The following is a 12,617-nucleotide window of genomic DNA, read 5'->3' as shown; positions in this document are numbered from 1 at the left end:
TCGCTGGCCGCCTCATCCAAGCCAGGGAGCTCGGGGGCCTTGGGGCTCCGGCTCCTCGGCCGGTCGACGAGCCCCTGGGCGTCGAATTCTGGCAGCTTTGCCTGGATCGCCACGCGCTCGGGGTTGGCGCAGAGCGCCATTTCCCTCCACGGGAGCTCCGCCCGGCTCATGTCCTCCACACCGGTCACCACCCGGATCATGCCCCTCAGCTCCGCTAGACCTAGGTCCCAGCAGGGCCGGGCCCGCTCCTGCAGGGGCGCCAGGCGGCGGCGCAGGAAGTCCGCCACCACCATCACCGAGGTAAGCCCGGCATCGCGCAGGAACCTGATGCGCTCGAAGACTGGCTCCAACCTCGCATCCGGCGGCGGCGGTACCTCCCATGTTGATTTCTGGTGCTCCGCCGCCAGCTTCGGCAGGGCGAGGCGGTCGTGGGGGTCGACGTCGACGTAAAACCAGTCCCGCCGCCAGTCCTCCCTTTTGCTTCGCAGCACCTGGGGCATGTACCGCTCCCCCATGCCGTCCCGCAGCTGAAGGTTGCAGCAGCCTACGACGTCCGCCGTGGAGTACCCTCTCTTCTTCCCGGCCGATCGTAGGGCGAAGAAGTGCCGAAGAAGCATCACCGACGGTGCCACTCCCACGAACATCTCGCAGAAGTGCGCAAACACCACCAAGACGACGACTGAGTTGGGGCTCAGATGCACCAACTGCACGCCGTAGGTGTCGAGGACTTGAAGAAAGAATGTCAAAAACGGCAGCACCAGCCCCGCCGCCACGAAGGATGTAAACAAAACGATGCGCCTGGGGTGGGTTGTCACCGGCGGGAAGCTCGCCGGCGTCACCTTCAGGGCCCCCCTGCTGGCCCTCGGGGACCAGCAGCTTCCTGACCCTCTCCGCCGCCTCCTCGTTCCTCAAGCGAGACTCCGGCAGTACGCTGTCCGGAGTCCTATCGCGGTGGCTTCCCCCAGCTCTCGGCTTCTCGTCGGAGGGGGAGGTTGTCTGGGTGGTGGAGAGAGAGAAGTGCTCTGATCACCTAAGGGATTCTAAGGGCTCAGGAGCGCGAAAGAAGCAAGAGCAGGATTGCAAGATGGTGTAAAGAGGGGGGCGGATCGCTCCCCTCCCCCTTTTATACCTCAGAGAATTCAAACATCTCCTGCCACGACGCACAAGGCGGGACGGTTTCCTCGATCGACGCAACTGCCAGGCGAATCTCCCACTGGTTGTGCGGTGTCAGCGGCTGCCAGGCGTATTTTCCTCGATCTGCGCGGCAGCCCGTCCCGTTGTCATGCCCTTCGGGAGTTGTGTGGATGCGCGTCCATTCGTCTCCCCGTTGGGCCGTACCAAAGGCCCGAATCGAAGGGGCCACCTTCTGAAAGCTTGCCACGTGGCGTCCACGCCGGCCTCGGCCTCGTTCGCGACGAAGGGCCCATCCACAGTCTCCGTGCCATCGCCCGCCAATGGGCCCGGGGGCTACTGTCGGTGTATCAGGAACCAGGGGTCCCTGAGTCCTGAGGCCCGGCCAGCCATCCGCCACATGGCGCCATTCCACGAGGTCCCTCCTAAAGGATGGGAAAAGCTCAAGTCCCAGGAGAAGGTGCTCGGGGCCACAGTCGGTGGTTCCCGAGCACCCCAGTTCCCCGATGATCCACAGAGTCTAAATACCGAGAAGAAGGTGCTCGGGGAGGTGCCCGGTCACCCCCGAGCACCCTAGTCCCCCGACGATCAGAAGAGCTAAGTTCCGGGAGAGAGTGCTCGGGACTGCGTGTGGCAGCTCCCGAGCGTTCGGTTCCCCGAGGATCTATGTAAGAGTGCTCGGGAGATAGTGCTCGGGGCTGCACGTGGCAGCCCCCGAGCACTCGGTTCCCCGAAGGATCGCGCAAGAGTGCTCGGGAGAGAGTGCTCGGGGAGGTGAACAGTACCCCCGAGCACCCGGTACCCCGAGGACAAGGATAGGCATTCTCGGGAGAGAGTGCTCGGGGAGGTGAACAGTACCCCAAGCACTCGGTGCCCCGACGACCCAGAAAGGCCCCCGAGGGGCCCACCGATGAGGTGTCCACCAGTCAGAGGTCCGAGGCCGCATTTAATGAGCGTGCGTGGCCTGACACATCCAACTGCTCCCACCGCGACGTCAGTTCCTGCCATGTTTTGGCAGAGAGGTGTGGGGCTATTAATTGTACGGGTCCCGTCCCGTATCATCTGACTTGTCTTGGGATAACATCGCGAGGATCAAGGCGTTTCGTCTGCCGCCCTGCTGTGGCAGAGGAACAAGACAGGGCGGGCACGCCAGGTTGCTCTGCGGCTGCCCGGTGGGCCCTCTCCACGGCGCCCGTTGCCAGGGCGTTTATGGTGACAGGTGACCGGGCGTGCGGCATTTTTTCCACCCCCGGTCACTTCACCCAGAAGAAATGATGACGCCTTTCCCAGTCATGGCGTCTTGGAACTTGAGCCCCCTCCTTCCCGTTCGGGGCATGTCTCGGCCGGCAGGTACTTAAAAGAGCTGGCAGCACAGAGGAGAAGACAAGCACTCAACCATCCCAACAATAGACCACAAGCATCCAAGCATCAACGAACACAGCAAGAATCGAAGACATAGACCCAACCAAAGAACACAAGAACCAACACAAGGCACAAGGCACAGTTCCAACCGAAGAACAAGGAGCCTCAAGCTCTTAGTTAGGCCAATATTCTTGTAACCAACAACATCCTTGAGGGACTTCCTCAGGACAGTTATTACATCCATACAGGAGTAGGGTATTACGCCTCCGCGTGGCCCGAACCTGTCTAAATTCCGGTGCATTTACCCCTTTCTGCACTAGGTCATCACCCCCACCACCGGCTGTTGCTTTCATTCCATTTATTTCTCCGACGAACTTATTCAGGATCATCTCCCCAGCCAAATCTCTAAAAAGGGGTCTCTCGGGATCCCTGCGACAGGAGTTAATCCTCCAACAACCGTACACCGAAAAAAGGTGGTCCCACTGTATTCGGCACATGAGGTGCTGAATACAGTGCACAGTGCCATATTCGGCACCTCATGTGCCCAAAAAACCCCCTGCCGCGCCCTGGCTCCCATCCCCTCACGTCGCTGCTTTAGGTGTGCGTTGTCGCATGCATCCATCACATGCTGGCTCGCAATGGTAGCAACATGCATGTTCCCTCTCTCCAGCTCTCTCAGCTGGCACTTCCATTAGTCTTTTTTCTGTGCATATCAGTATTAAGTTGCTTTTATCCCTGATTACATCTACGGACAAAAGCAGATGCAAGATGTGTTTGTGTTGCTTGAAGTCAATGCACGCTCGAGGGAGAGTTATTGCGATGCCAAGGTGGGTCTTAGGGAATCATGTTGTGCGTATGTGGAAAGCGTCCGCCAATAGAGAGAGAAATAGCCGTGTTGTCATTTCATGTTTCAAGCTCTATCATATGATCACTTCGTGTCTAAAGGCCGAGTCAGGATAGAGGTGTTGTCATTTTATGATTAAAGCTCTGTCGTGTGGTCACTTCGTGTGTAAAGCCTAAGTTAGCAGATCGTCGTATCGCCATAGAGTAACAATAATACCTCACATAATTAGCAAATGAACAGGTACGAATCAATTATTGTTGCTGAGGCCCGCGACCTTATCACTGTTGCTAAAGCATCGTACGGTGTGGCAATATTCCCCTTGTATACCTATATAATGCATAGTTGTTGAATACCTAGATAATCTCAAGATGGCTATGGAAAGTGGCAACGCAAATTAGCGAAAGAATGATAGGTGTGCCAGTCAATTCTATTAGGGTAAGATGGTTGCCGTCTCCAAGGTGGTGAGAGAAAGTTGTAAGGATGGGTACATGAAAATCCACCTTCATCTTTAGGGTCATCAGTGTCCTCCCGAGATAGAGGCTGGGAGGGAGGGGTCGTTGTCGCATGAAATCATCATCGTCGTTGTTATCTTGAGCTATCACTGTAGGAGCACGTCCTATTTCCTTGTTGGATGTACACCATCTCGATGTGGTGCATGAACATCCTCTTGAAGTGTTCCTTGAACCTTCTCCTGTATTTCTGCTGGAACATCGAGGCATTGGTGGCATAAAATAATCATCATCATAGTCCTCGTTATTTTCTGGTTGAATAGTAAAGGGCACCCTTATACCCCTTAGGTTCGCCGATCTTCATCGTCTTCTACGTGAACTAGGCATCACACCCCAGCTGAAGAGCATATACATTGCCAAGAAGTTTGCGATGTCTTTGTTGATCAACTGTTCATCTTCCGGGAACACCTAATGCAAAATAGGAGCATTCAAATCAATGGAAAAAAGATAAGTAGGGTGACCAAATAGAAAATGATGAACCTGAATGTGGGATGCATACTGGTCGGGCAACATCACTATCCTTATTTGCCTCTGTTGGTGAAAGAATCTGTCTTTCACGAACAGAGTGCGGCCAGAATCAGCTCTCAAGAGTGACTCAAGCTTACAGAAGAACAGGAGAGGAAATGATTGCCAAGAGTGACCAATGTGTCCGTAGTGATGGGAAAACTCTGCCCTCACCGAGTGCCCACAGTTCGTATTTATAGTGATCCTCAAGGAATAATTGTACAAATATTACAGTATAACTAGGACCTAGGCTAGACAAGTAAAACAGTACTCGGGCCATGGTAACTCTACTAATTATCCTGATGACATCATATAATCGTGACAGTAACTGTGGTAGCAAATGGCCGTAAAGCATAGTCGGCCGCCGATTTTGGCACTATCCATACCCAGTGCGTCAGACTGGCTTCCTACATGATCGGTATTAAATGTCGGTCACTTCGTAGCAGGCAGATGATGACCGGTGGGTCCCTCTCCTTGCTGATCTTTTGGGAGGAGACTGGCCACCTCCACACAGGCTCTGGGGGGCTGCCCCGAAGGGGGGAGGGGGCGAGCTCTCCGAGGGCCTCGGCCTTGCTGAAACTCTAGAGGGCAGGGCTCCGGAGGAGTTCTGAAGCCCTGTCGCTTCGAACTCGAGCAGGCAAAGCCTAGGACGGCGGGGGTCCTTATGGGCGACCCCCTAACAGCAACCCCTCGCGAGGATGACCGACGGAAGGGTCAGCCTCGTGGTTCTTCGTAGCAGGGCCTTCGGTGATTCGTGGCTCCACTGTCGGACGAATCTCCCCTTTGCTCCACCAACCGGGATATCTGCTACATTCAAGCCCCAGTTGTAGACATCTCTGATGCTCATCTGGCTTCGCGAGTGACACTCCTCTGGACGGTGGACCAGAAGATGAGCATGCGTGACCTTGCAGAGGAGTTTACGATGCTGAGGGTCCGACCCCTGTGGGTGGATTGGGACCATGCCTTCGAGGCATGTGAGGAAGGAGAACCCAACGCCTATTCCAGGCCCCTCATCAGCTCTAGTGAGTCCTCTTCACTGTCTAGCTTTGAATCTGCAAACACAAACCGCCTTTTCTTTTTAGAGGGTTGCCTTCCGCTCGAACAAGCCCCCGAGGTTGTGGAGAAGTTTTTGGGCCAACCTTCCATCGTGGAGTGGGACAAGCGCTTGGAGCTGGTCGGGAGTTGGGAGCAGTACAATCGTATTTGCTTCAGCCTGGGGGTGGCGGCTCCAGCGTGGCCGAATCTGGCAGATCTTTGGATTGCTGAAAAATGAGGGCACACGATCTCGTCTACAGTGGCCCCTGTGATTTGTGCGAAGCTGCTTTGTACCTGAGCTCTGCCCCTTCTGACCACTTCGTGCGCCAGCTCGGCGGCTGACACCTCCGATGTGGAGTCTGAAGGGATGAAGCGTCGGAGGCTTGGCCAAGGCGCCGAGTCAGGGGGCTAGGTGATAGGGTATGAGGCCCGACCCGTAGAGGGTGATCGTGGAAGCAGTTCAGTGCCTCTAGACCCAGCCGGCCACGGCCAAGGTGGTAGGGCCCATGCAGCCTCCTTGGACGAGTTTGGAGCTTGGGAGATGGCCGGCTCTTCGGATGAATAAGACATCGAGGGCCCGACTAGCCTAGGAGAGGCGTCGCCTCCGCTTCTTGCTCACCTGTTCTCGTGCTATAGGATCCTGACTCCTGCGTGTTTTCTGTTTATAGGGGGTATCTTAGCGGAGCCTCCCTTACCCTTCAAAGCAGAATGTCGAGCCCCTTTGGGGGACCTGCTAATTCCTCCAGAGGAACCGGAGGCGAGCGTCCCGGACGTTCAGGCCCCTCTGGAGCATCCACTGAACCTTTCGGAGGAATCGAGGGCGGCCCTCCCGGGTGTGACGGCACTACCATCCCCAGACGCTGGTTTGGGCCGGGTGTTGGCCCTGGTGACTAGATATGTAGTGGCTAGGGCTTCCGAAGCAACCACTTCTGAACCTCCGGAGTAGAGCCTAAGCTTCGGGGGTTTGACCCCGGATGACTTCGCCCTCCGTCCGGAAGCCCTAAGAGGCTTCTCCTCCGGCTCGTCTCTCCTTAGGAGTGGGGAGATCAAGTCGTCAGTGGTCTAGGGGCCACCGAAGGAGGTGGTTGGGTATCTAGGCACGGCGGCCTGGCAGGTATGCGGTCACCAAACCTTGGCTGGTCTTGATGATTAGGCTACCTACCTTACCTTTCCTCACCTTTGTGTTGCAACACTTGCTCTTGACGAGAGCACTAGGGTGTTCGCAGTGCTGGGCCCTCGCAGCGGCTCAATACTTGGCTCGCAATGAAGTGACTAGGCTTTCCTGCACCTTGGAGGAGACCACAAAACTGGCGGAGGCCGAGGAGGGTCGGCTGCAGGAGGAGAGGGTAGGCTGGGAACATGCGGAGGCCATGGCTCGGGAGGCTACCGAGGCTCGCCGGGTGGACTGCAGCTCAGGATGAAACTGAAGCCCGTTAGTTGGTGGATGCTGCGGCTCGAGAGGCCGATGATGCCCGTCGGGTGGCAGAGGCCTCCATCAACGAAGCCAATGCTCATCACATGTCTACGGAGGGTGAAGCCCGGAACCTCCACATTGCGATGACCCTGTGTCAACATGAAGGGACGCAAGCCTGGGCAGCGGATGGTGTACTATGCGTGCGGCACCACATGCTAGTTGGGCGAGCAACGGAGGCGGCTGGGGACATTGAGATTGCCCTCCGGGGCCTTAGGGCCAAGGGCCCACCACTGCCCTTTGGCTCGGAAGTGTTGGAGTAGACGCTCCACTGGCTCCGGTTTGCAGCGGGGGTGGTGACCAGTGTCACTGAGGCCTTCGGCAGCTTGAGCGTGTGAGTGGCCCAGGTGTTCTAGCTGGCACTTCTACACCGAGCAGGGCTTCACCAGCTCGGCGCGCTGAAGCAACCGATCCCAGACTCCGTGGTTGAAGAAATCCAGCCCGATACGCCCCCTGCGGAAATTTGGGTGGCCTTGGACTGCTTCGGCCGCGGAGTGTGGGCGAAGCATGGCCGACCTGCGACACTATGCTTCACGGTGGGCCACATGAGGTTTATTGCCCGGGGGGCCTCACACTGATTCTGGAGCGAGGGGTTAGGCCCCGCGCCCTAGTGCGTCTTTAAGCATGGGACCACCACCTGGGACGCCCCCTTGCTTGGACACTATCCCGTAGTTACAACCTCTGCACGCGGGAGGTGCTTTGCTAGATCAGTCTCCCGAGGTGTAGCCCAGAGTAGGCTTTTACTATCTTTTTTGTTTCTCTTCTTTCCTCGGGGGCCAAGAGATTTGATGTGTCATCCTAACGCTCCTGCTTTATGTATTTTAACTTGCTCACCACTCTTTTGTGTCGTTGTGTCCTCCTTGTGTGTTGTTCATTTATCTGTGTGTTTCATTGGTATATCTAAGGGCAGGTTTCACGTGTCTCAGCCCGTCAACAATCCGGAGCCATCGGAGTGTTCCCACGTGCTAGGGCTGCTGCCTCCGATGGAGGGCCCAGCACAGCTCGATCCTCTGGGCTGGCAACTCCCACAAGACCGTGGTGGGAGCGCTTCGTACTCCCTCGTGATCCTTAAGGGCATGTGGACCAGGAGGTGGTCACCGATGTCTTGGTTAAGACGAAGCTCGAGGACCCTTCCGCGTCAGACACATAGCCTGGCTCGGATTCCGTAGGTTTAGACAAGTGGTGGATGGTCTTCAAGGCTGTTGGTCCGCACGATACTCAGTGTTTTGTTCTCTCACGGGGTCTCGGTGGAGCTGTACCAGCGGACGTCCTCAAGGATGTCATGGCCCAGGTTAAGACTGAGGACGCGGAGGAGCTGGATTTCATGGCCTTCAATTCCTATCCCTCCAGGCCAAGGCGGGACCTTCATCTTCTCGGGTTCGGGGAGATTCTGTCTTTAGCCAGAGGTCCTTGCACTGGGGGTACCTGCATCTTCGCTTCAGGCACATGGTTGGTGCCTCTGGTGGTCAGAATCACTCCTCCACGTCTCGCTGTAGTTCGGGGAGGCATGGTAGTTTATCACGTTTGTTAGGTCTGGATTGAATGTAAGGCCTATTTCCAAGTGTGTTTTATTTATGTGTACAAGATTTTACAACATGTTGATTTTCTTCGCTTCTACTTCCTTGTAAGTCGCACCTATTATTCAGAGACTCCCCCTTTCCTGGTCCCTTTCCATGATGCAGCTTCTTTAGCAGCCGGGGGTGCAAAAGTACGTAAGGTGTCTTAGGTGCGACTTAGGGTGACCACAACCAAGGCACGATGCCTCCAAGGTGCGGGGGGATAGGTTCTTGACGCGACTGAGGCACAATGCCCTCTAGGTGCAGAGCTTTGGGATCTTGTTGTAATTGAAGTGTGATGCCTCTGAGGTGTGGAGGGATTGGACCTCGACACGACTGAGGCATGATGCATTCGAGGTGCAGAGGAATTGGACCTCGACGGGACCGAGGCATGATGCCTTCGAGGTGCGGAGGAATTGGACCTTTACATGACCAAGGCATGATGCCTTTGAGGTGCGGAGGGTTGAGACCTCGACATGACCGAGGCATATGATGCCTTCGAGGTGTGGAGGAATTGAACCTCAACGCGACCGAAGCATGATGCCTTCGAGATGCGGAGGGTTGGGACCTCGACATGACTGAGGCTTGACGCCTTCAAGGTGCGGAGGGTTAGAAACTCGATGTGAGCGAGGCATGATTCCTTCGAGCTGCGAAGGAATTGGACCTCGATGGGACCGATGCATGATGCCTTCGAGGTGCAGAGGAATTGGTCCTCGACGCGACCAATGCATGATGCTTTCTAGGCGACCTCAATGCGACCGAAGCATGATGCCTTCGAGGTGCGAAGGGTTGGGACCTCGACACGACCGAGGCATGATGCCTTCAAGGTGCGAAGGGTTGGGACCTCGACGTGACCGAGGTATGATGCCTTCGAGGTGTGGAGGTATTGGACCTCGACACAATGGAGGCATGATGACTTCGAGGTGCGGAGGTATTGGACCTCGATGCGACCGAGGCTTGATGCCTTTGAGGTGCGGAGGGTTGGGACCTTGACGCGACCGAAGCATGATGCTTTTGAGGTGTAGAGGGTTTGGATTTGGACCTTGACAGAGGGTGGCATTACTTGAGTAAAGATATATCTTTAAGTTTGGTAATTAAAGTGACCAGCAACTAGGAATTGCAGCATAAAATACAACTAGGTGGGACGGCTATTCTTGAGCTCATGCCAGACTAAGACCCTTAGTATGTGACCGAAGCATGATGCAAGGGTCGAAAGTAAACAACAGTGTTGAACATGGATTGGGAGTTCCATTCACGGATGTCCCCTCCCTTAGAGATATATCTTTAAATTTTGTAACTATTGTTATTAGTGACTAGGCATTTACAACATAACATATGACTAGGTCGGATGGCTACTGTCTAGCATGTGTCTGCCTGAGGCCGTTAGTATGTTAGGCAAGGGTCAAAAGTAAACAGCAATGCTGAACTTTGAATGGAGGGCAGCTGTGGAGTGTACCTTTAATGGATTGGCGCCATCTCCCCCCCCCCTACTGAGGGCCACAGCGAGGCCTCAACGGAGTCGGCCACCATTGTACTCCCATTGCAGGGAGGATCATCTTGCACCGCTCCATCTCAATCTTCGGTCCGCGTCGTTGCTCCCGTCGAAATCATCAACATTTCTGATGATGAAGAGGAGATTATATGGGATCTCTTGGAGAAGGAGATCAATGAGGAGGAGAAGTAAGAGGAGGAGGCACTACTGTAGAACCTCCTATCACTGTCGGCTCCAAAACTTCCTTCACTGCTAGTTTTTGAGCTGACAGTAGGTAACAAGCAGTGATAGTCGAGGACTATCACTGCCAGCGCGGAGGACCGGCAGTGAATGTGTTTTCACTGCCGGCTGAAGGCTCCAGCCGGCTATGATGCCTGGGAATCACTACCAGCTGGAGCCTTCAGCCGGTAATGTTTTGCCTCTCTGGCCTCCCTCCCCTCTCTCTCTCTCTGTCCTATCTGTCCTCGATCTCTCCCTCTCGATACATGCATACAATGAGACATATTTAATGTAAATCAATAATAAAGGCACCTTCATTAATACATAGTAATTTATGTCATACAATGAAGGTGCTAGGCATCGACAAACAGACTTACATACATAATAGTTCTAACAAGTCAGCCCCAAAAAGTCAGTCGAGTTGAGCCAGTCTAGTATCCCTCTATATCTCCCGCGATGAGGACCGCATATCTGGACGGATGGCTGATGGCACGTGTACGTCCGGGACGCTGGGGGGCGATGGTGGTGGAGCGGAGGATCCGGCCATGCCTGATTGACCACAGCATCGCCTATGCTCCAGGATCGCCGGTGTGTCAAAGACGTCGAAGTCGGATGCCTAAACGCCACTATGGTTTGAGCCTTCGGCCTCATCTGTAACGCACTGATGGGTCACCCTCTCGTGCTCATCCACATCACACTGATGGGCCAGCTTCTCATCCTCCTCCTCTTGGGCACGATTACGAGATGCTGCTTCTTGCTCCTCCGCAGCGCACAACTGACGCACCAGCCTCATCCTCCTCCTCCTGGGCACACTGTGGGCCGCTACTTCTTGCTCCTCCTTCGCATCATCATTGGAAGGCCATTCTGTTGAAGAGTCGCACGACGGTACCAACTCTAAAAGTTGGGGAGGTGGAATTCACAATTTGTAGTTGATGGGCACGTGATCCTTAACAATAATCCCACAAACTATCTTGAACGACCCTAGAACTTTCTCTGGTATTGTTGGCTCCCCTGCCGGTGAGACCTCCATGATCACAAATCGTCCTGTAGCCATCTTCGAGGGACCTCGAACACAATGCCACTCCTGGGATTGCTCATTGTTGTGACCCTCTGAAGCATCAAGCATCTGCGCATAAGCGAAAAAACTATTAAGAACCTATACGATAATATATCGAATAGATGCATTCATCTACGTATGAATTACCTCATCGCCTCCACAGGCGTCTGTTTGGTCAAGATTGAGGTAGTGGCTCGGTCTACCTTCTTCAATGTTTGACGACGGCACTGCAACTCCTTCTGGTACCTGGGCCGGATCGATGGTTGGCGATGCCATCCCTTTATGGAAATTCTGCATACGATGACGACGAGAGGTTGAGTATTCCACATATAGAGAACTGAGGAAGGAGGGAGATAGAGATAAAGCCAATGAGGGAGGGAGAGAGGCTGTCGAAAGATAGAATGCATACACATACAATTTTGTAATTGAGTACATTATGACCACATTTAATAAAAAGAAGTCACATCTTACGTAGCAAAATAGGCACAAATATGCACACAAGGTACTAACCTGTGACACATTGATCTTACAAGTCACATCATCTTACATAGCAAAATAATGATTACAACAAGAACAAGAATTACAACATCTTTACACATGAAATCAAATTTCACCTTATCGAGCAAAGGTAGCCAATTTTAGCTCAGCCTAGATGTCTTGACTGCTGTATGTCGCAACAGCTTCCTGTTTGGACTTGTGTAACAACCATCCCTATCGAGCTTTGCATTCGTATGTATGGTCTCCAATTTCATCATTTGCAAAAAGAAAAACAAGTATGAAAACAGTGCAATTTTTAATACAACACATAACAGGAGTAACAAAAGAAATACGGCCTCAGTGTACAACAAGAACTGGACAATAGGTGTATAAAAATGCTCTGAGGAAATGAATAACAATTGGCCCCAGGACAATCAAGGTCCTGCCCCCTAATTGTTCTATTGAGTACATTAACGACTAGACAATTACTAAGTTCTCATCTAGTTATTAGTACTAGACTGAATTCTCAAAAATCACACAATATCATCATGGACAGTAATGACAGAACAAAAAGGATGAATCAACTTCCTTATCCAGAATCTGATATGCTAATCAATCTCTGAACTTACAGCAACATAACATCCAGAGATCAAATTATAATAGATAGCCCATTACAGAGACAACACAAGAAATCTGTCTCGGTATACAAGTACAGACCAACAAGAACCATCAACAACTCTCACCAGGGGCTACAACAAATATCAGACAACTAGAGAACCATAGGTCTAAACTATTGTACTTAGTAAATTGTCCAGTCTCAGTGTATCAATTCATCATCGAGCAAAGGGAATATGTACCGGTACTGTCCAGAACAGAAGAGGGGAAATACTCACAAGCATCTTTTGAACACACAAAAAGGACCACAAGCATCATCTGTTCTTATCATTTGAACACACAAAA

The sequence above is a fragment of the Phragmites australis genome, chromosome 12, assembly GCF_958298935.1.
Source record: "Phragmites australis chromosome 12, lpPhrAust1.1, whole genome shotgun sequence".
Lineage (NCBI taxonomy): Eukaryota > Viridiplantae > Streptophyta > Magnoliopsida > Poales > Poaceae > Phragmites > Phragmites australis.
The sequence above is the reverse complement of the archived record's forward strand: the minus strand, read 5'-3'. Positions refer to the sequence as shown.